The 5,803-nt window shown below is 46.6% G+C and overlaps 1 protein-coding gene across 8 annotated transcripts in view; it reads right to left on the minus strand.

Moving 5' to 3' along the window:
- ARSF (arylsulfatase F) overlaps positions 1–5,760 on the minus strand; it is a 31,666-nt gene extending 25,906 nt beyond the window's left edge. For 2 of the 8 annotated variants that reach the window (XM_077887810.1, XM_077887807.1), the window contains exon 1: positions 5,596–5,760. The gene's annotated coding sequence lies outside the window, so the exon portion shown is untranslated. Of the gene's footprint in view, positions 1–2,498; positions 2,829–2,869; positions 4,520–5,446 lie in introns of those variants that run through there. The other 6 variants (XM_077887805.1, XM_077887806.1, XM_077887801.1 and 3 more) reach the window with 6 other exon arrangements.
- Positions 5,761–5,803: the final 43 nt, after the last annotated feature.

A 5,803-nucleotide genomic window follows, 5' to 3' on the forward strand; every position in this document is an offset into this window, starting at 1 on the left:
ACCACGGATGGTGGAGAACTCCGCTAAGCTCCTTAGACTCTCAAGTTCACGTTCCTAAAGGATGGAATCATGGTTGCACTATGAACCCCGCTCAAGGACCGTCCGTGGCTGCAGCCACTGATAATTTGAGGTGCCCCCTGGAAAGGGAGTCATCATCCTCATCCTTCACAATGATGAGATGCTGAGGATTGGATAGACCATACCAAGTGACACGGAATCAGATTCTTTCTGACGTAAAAACGTTGCCTGCCAATAATCCAGTGTCGGGGAGGCAGCAACACATAACTCATTTTTGCAATGAGTAACACACTGAGAATATCCTTTATGGAAAAGTGGCCAAGGGCGCTTGAGTGCCTCAGTCCATTAAGCATCTGCCCTGGGCTCAGGTCACGACCTCAGAGTCCTGGGATGGAGCCTGGCGCCGGGCTTCCTGCTCAGCCGGGCGTCTGCTTCTCCCTCCGTTCCTCCACCCACCTCGCGTTCTATCGCTTACCCTCTCTCAAATAAAGGAGATTTTTTAAAAAAGAAAATGAGCAGAGTCCCGCCCGACGTTGGAGAACTAACTCTTCCGCCTCCAAGCAAAATCGCATTCGTTCATTGCGACGCCGGGGAAGCGTTCGGTATCTGCGGCAGACATCACAGCCATAAGGCTGAGGCGGAATGGCTTGTTGCTCAACAGACAGTCTTCAATTCCAGGACAGGAAGAAATGTGGAAATAACCAAGTGGAATAAAAGGCCACAGAGGAACAGCTGCACGCGTGCATCCTCGGTCGAAACAAGGGCGCAGATGAGAAGGTGGGAAAAAATTCTACTCGCGGGGCTCACAGGGGGATCTTGGCAAAGAGAACTCTTGGACTTGTCAAGTCCTGCCAAGGTGCATTTAGGGCAGGTCAAGAAGGTGAGGGTTTGCCGAGCGAAATCCACATAACACGGGAGCAAATAAATCTTGAGATGCTGGGAACTTTGACTTCACCACCTGGAATGGATTGTAGTTGACAGCAGCGGAGAGCTATTCAATGATTTATGACGGATTGTTGAAGTTGCAATGAGTTTGAGGAAAAGGAAAGCATCGATGGCAAAGAAAATGTGATGATCGGATGTCATGGTTCCCTCAAGGCTACAGGGTAGGACACCATGCGCATGTGTCATGGTCCTGGACAAGTGTGTGATTCCTCCTCAAAGGCACAAGATGCCTCCGGGACAGGCTGAACCACGCGGGGCTGAGTCCTGGTCCCAAACACGGGAGCTGGGGCCAGGACGTCTGTGATCCCCAGATACTGCCCCGCCTCCTGTTGCCGTACCCCCGATCCAGCTTCCCGACACACCTGTCTTACAAGAGCACACGGAGGTGTGTCTCCTGCAGCCATCACGCTCCAGGTCAGCCCCTTCCACGCAGGCTCTACAGGGCCACCAAAGAGATGGCTCCCTAGCCCACGAGCTGAATCCCACTCTCGCGGGGCTGTCAGATGGAGCAGATAAATGCCCTCCGGCTCACTCTGAATTTCAGTGACACGAGCCACGTTCGTTTTAGGGCAAGCATGTTCCCACGTACTACACGGGGGCCTCACACAGGGGACAAGCCCTAGTTGCTTCTCAGAATCCAAGTCTAACTGGGCTGTTTGGTGTCGAGCCTGGCCTCCCCCCAGCCCGCGAGCTGCGGCCCTGCACACAGAACAGTTTGCAGGATTGACGACGCTGGTTAATGTAACCCCTAACCTCACCAGGAGCAAATACACAGTCAGCAGAGGCATCCTCCTCCAAATCAAGGCAGGGATGCAGCATCCACCTCTGTCTCCACTAATACTAAACTCTAGCATCGGAAGCTCTGCCCAGTGAACATAAGAATCACAACAAAGAAAGGATGGGGTCATGCTATTATTTAAAAAAAGAAATCTTCAGCCCGGAAAACCAACAGTCCATGAAAATCGGATAAAACTAATCAACCAAAAGCCTGTAGATCCCTAAATCTACACCAAAGTGATGAGGCGCAGAGTCATAGCCAAGTACATGGCGTGAAGCAGAGGAGGGATGGTCCCCAGTTCCGAGGGACGAGGATGGACAAAGTGGGGGCGCAGAGCTGCCTGGGATGTTGGATCATCACAGCAAAAAGGAAACAAAAAGCACCTTGGGTGCCATAAAACATGGATGCCACAGTCATGGGTTGGGATGGTGAGTTCCGCCTTAGCCTGTGTGCCGCTCGCCAATGGGACCTGTCTACGTCTACAGGGAGGAGGATGCGAGGCAGGTGGCGGGGGGGGGGGTACCACATGCTCAGGTGACATCCAAGCCACTCTGGGGAACAGCCCAGGGTCCCTGCTCTCCAGGAACCCAACCTGTCAGCACCTCCTTCAGGATGGACCCAATTTACTCCAACACACCCAGGCAATTAGGGTTTCAGCATGTGGTTTAGGGGTGGGGGACCCCACTCAACCCACAACACGCCCTCAAACCTGACCTGTTGCCCACTCCCCAGACATAGACACAGGCTGTTCACTTACCTCCTCTCCGACGCTGTACGGGGGGCCATCCCTCCTTGACCACCCCTCCTGGATCCCTGCCTGCAAACCCCATCCCTGGGAGCTTCTCCTGATGACCGCTTGTGCCCCATTCGGATGTCAGCTGCATGAGGCTAAGGACAGGCTTTGCCGCCCCCCATCTGCATTCCCAGCCCACAGTAGACCTCCCTAAACAAACCCAGGCTCCCAGCTTGGAACTTCAAGACGGAACCACGAAGCCAGGTCCCAATCTATGACCTCTCGCCGCGACTCAGCTGACTCCCCTTTTGTACTTAAAAGAAAACCAACGAAGACCCTAAAATGTTGCAGTTCATTTGAGCAAAAGGGTCTGTCTACAGCGGGCACCTGCACACCTCACATCGTCCTGAGCACGGTAGGGACAGGAGCTCGGGAAAGGGTTTTATAGGATGCTCACAGCTGGACGGCTGTTTGTGCTTGGTCCTTCCCCAAATTTCATTTCCTTGGGGATGAGTGCATTTGCTGGTTTTGGTTTGCTGTGTTCGCTATGGACATATCAGGGCCACCTCATTCCAGCGCGCTTCTTGTTTAATTTATTACAGGATAACACGACCTTGTGGCCTCTTGACACGTCTGCTGTGGTCACACATTTTGACGTCACGATGAGGACCTCCATCCACCTCTGTGTGGGTCACCTGGAGCAAGCGCAGCCATGTCTCAGCCAGCGGCCTCGTTTTACCCGTTGCCCACTGCATTCTCCTTTCTGCGTCTTCCTTATGTATTTTCAGGTGACAGGTGTCAAGTACCCCGACATACCCTTGTTGGGAGACGTTTCAAATACAACCAAATGACCTTCATGCAGGTACATAAAGCCTAAAGAGCAAATGACGGACACTTAATAAATTATCAACGTGCCACGGATTGACGTCCAAGGGTGATCCCACCAGAACAGCATCCCTCGGAGTCTGTTCAAGCATTCCTTCAGCTTCGGATCTACTCCTGTTGAGAAATACTGAGCTAGAGACCGAAGGTGGAAAGTCTTTGCAGGGAATAAAATGGGATGATCGGTTGGAGACGTGATGTACGCAGAGCACCTGTGGGCTCCAGAACAGGAAAGACGGGCAGGCCCCGGGATAGGTAGCCGCGAGAGTGCTCTTCCTTGTGTCTGCAGCTGGGAAGGTCACAGTTCTCACAGCCGGGGTGTGAGCGTCAACATGCCTAAGGTTTAGGACAGCTGGGGTCATCACAGAAGGCAGCTGTACCGTCTTCACATCTAACGTCACGCACCCAAATCCGTGATTAAGTGCTAGTATCGAGTATTCAGGAGCACTGAACGTTCATTCTGTTGCGCAACCAGCAACGCAATAGGTTTCCATGCTGACAGGTCAAAGCTCTCCTCAAATGAGAGGTCCGTGCGAAGTGCACCACCCAGGGCGACTCAGAGAAGCCGCCGCAGCCTCTCCCAGGATGGAGCTCAGGACACTGAGCTACTCATGATGAGTGTCGGGATGCCACACGCTGCTGGCTGGCCATGGTGCCTGGGAAAGCAGCTTCCTCCAGCTGCCTCACCCCTGGGCGAGCACTTGAGGGCTCCAGGCAGGCACCTACTCAGCGGGGCAGCCGGCTTCCGGCCTTTCTTGCTCCACAAGTCCCCTTTGCGTTTCCTTCTGGTGTCCTTTCAACCGAGGAGCACTTTCATCTCATCAGGTGTCAACAAACAGTTCGCAATTAGGACAGTGAAGTGATGCTAGCGCCATGAGCTTCGGAGACGGGGACTCCGGAAAATGTCCTGGGAGCCGCTCTTAGGCTTAACACAAAGAACGATCGTTCGAAATTATATTTAGGATATTTAGGATATATTTAGGTGAGAAAGAAAAGCAGGGTTACGGGAAACAAAGACGTTGTCACTCGGGAGCTATGTTCCCTCACTTTGCACTTTTCCGGCAACGAACTATTTTGGTTTTACTTCTTAGAAGGTATTTCCACAGTAGGGTGTAAGTTGGAGCTGTTTTCTTTGAATGGCTGGATTGTAAACCTCTATAAGCCTGTGTCGACAATTGAGGAAAACTGTGCTGGAGTCTTAAGTGGAGCATTTAGGGCTCTATTTTAAGAATATACACATTATGTATAACACCTATGTTGTGTTTATTATATATAATATATAAAAAATATGATAATAAATATATAGTAACATTTATTATGTATATAATACAAGATAGCATAGATATGTTATATTATAATAGGTAATATAGTATAATAATATACTATTAATATATATTTAGTAACATTATAGTAATATATAATAAACATATAGTAATATGTAATAAATTATATTTATTGTATATATATTGTATATATTGTAGTAAGATGTAAAATATATGATAGTAATATATGATAAATGTATATATTATAGTAATATGTAATCAACATATATTATAGTGATACATAATAAATATACATTATTGTAATACATAATAAATATATGAGTAATATATAATATATATTGTGGTAATATAATTATATATTGTATGTACTATTATATAATATATAGTACATATACATATAATATATATTACATATTATAGTACATATATAGTACCATATACACTCAGTATATATATACTATATACATATTATAGTACATATAATATGTATTATAATAATATATAATAAATATATATCATAGTAATTAGATTTATATTTGAATAGTACATAATAAACACATATAGTAATATATTATAGTAATATAGAGTATATATTATAGTAACATACATAACAGTATATTACAGCAATATATAATAAATATATATTTATTGTCTATATTATAGTAACATACATAATAGTATATTATAGCAATATATAATAAATTATATTACAGCAATATATAATAAATATATATTACAGTAATACACAACAAATATATTTAGTAATCTATATGATATATATTATAGTGATAGATCATAAATACATACATATTAAAATATGTTTTTAATGATCGGTAGGCAAAGTCAGCCAGCAGAGCAGGACTAAGAAGGAGGTGATGGAAAGGAAGTCGTCCCCAACGGATCCAATGTGGGTGAAGACGTCGCGTTGCTGAAGACTAGAGTGAGCACCTACATACCTCTAGACGTAGAAGCTGCCGGAGACGGTGGGTAATTTTGACAGGTGGGCCTCTGTCTCCAGTCAGGAGAAGCTCGGTGTGCGGCAGCAAGCATGGTGGACGGGAAGGCTTGGCTTTCCCACAACACCGGCAGTGAGACATCTCCCAAAGAACTTTCCAGGAGAGTAGTAAGTGGTTATGACCTAATCAGTCCCAACAGAATGTTAAG

The sequence above is a fragment of the Canis aureus genome, chromosome X (assembly GCF_053574225.1).
Source record: "Canis aureus isolate CA01 chromosome X, VMU_Caureus_v.1.0, whole genome shotgun sequence".
Classification (NCBI taxonomy): Eukaryota; Metazoa; Chordata; class Mammalia; order Carnivora; family Canidae; genus Canis; species Canis aureus.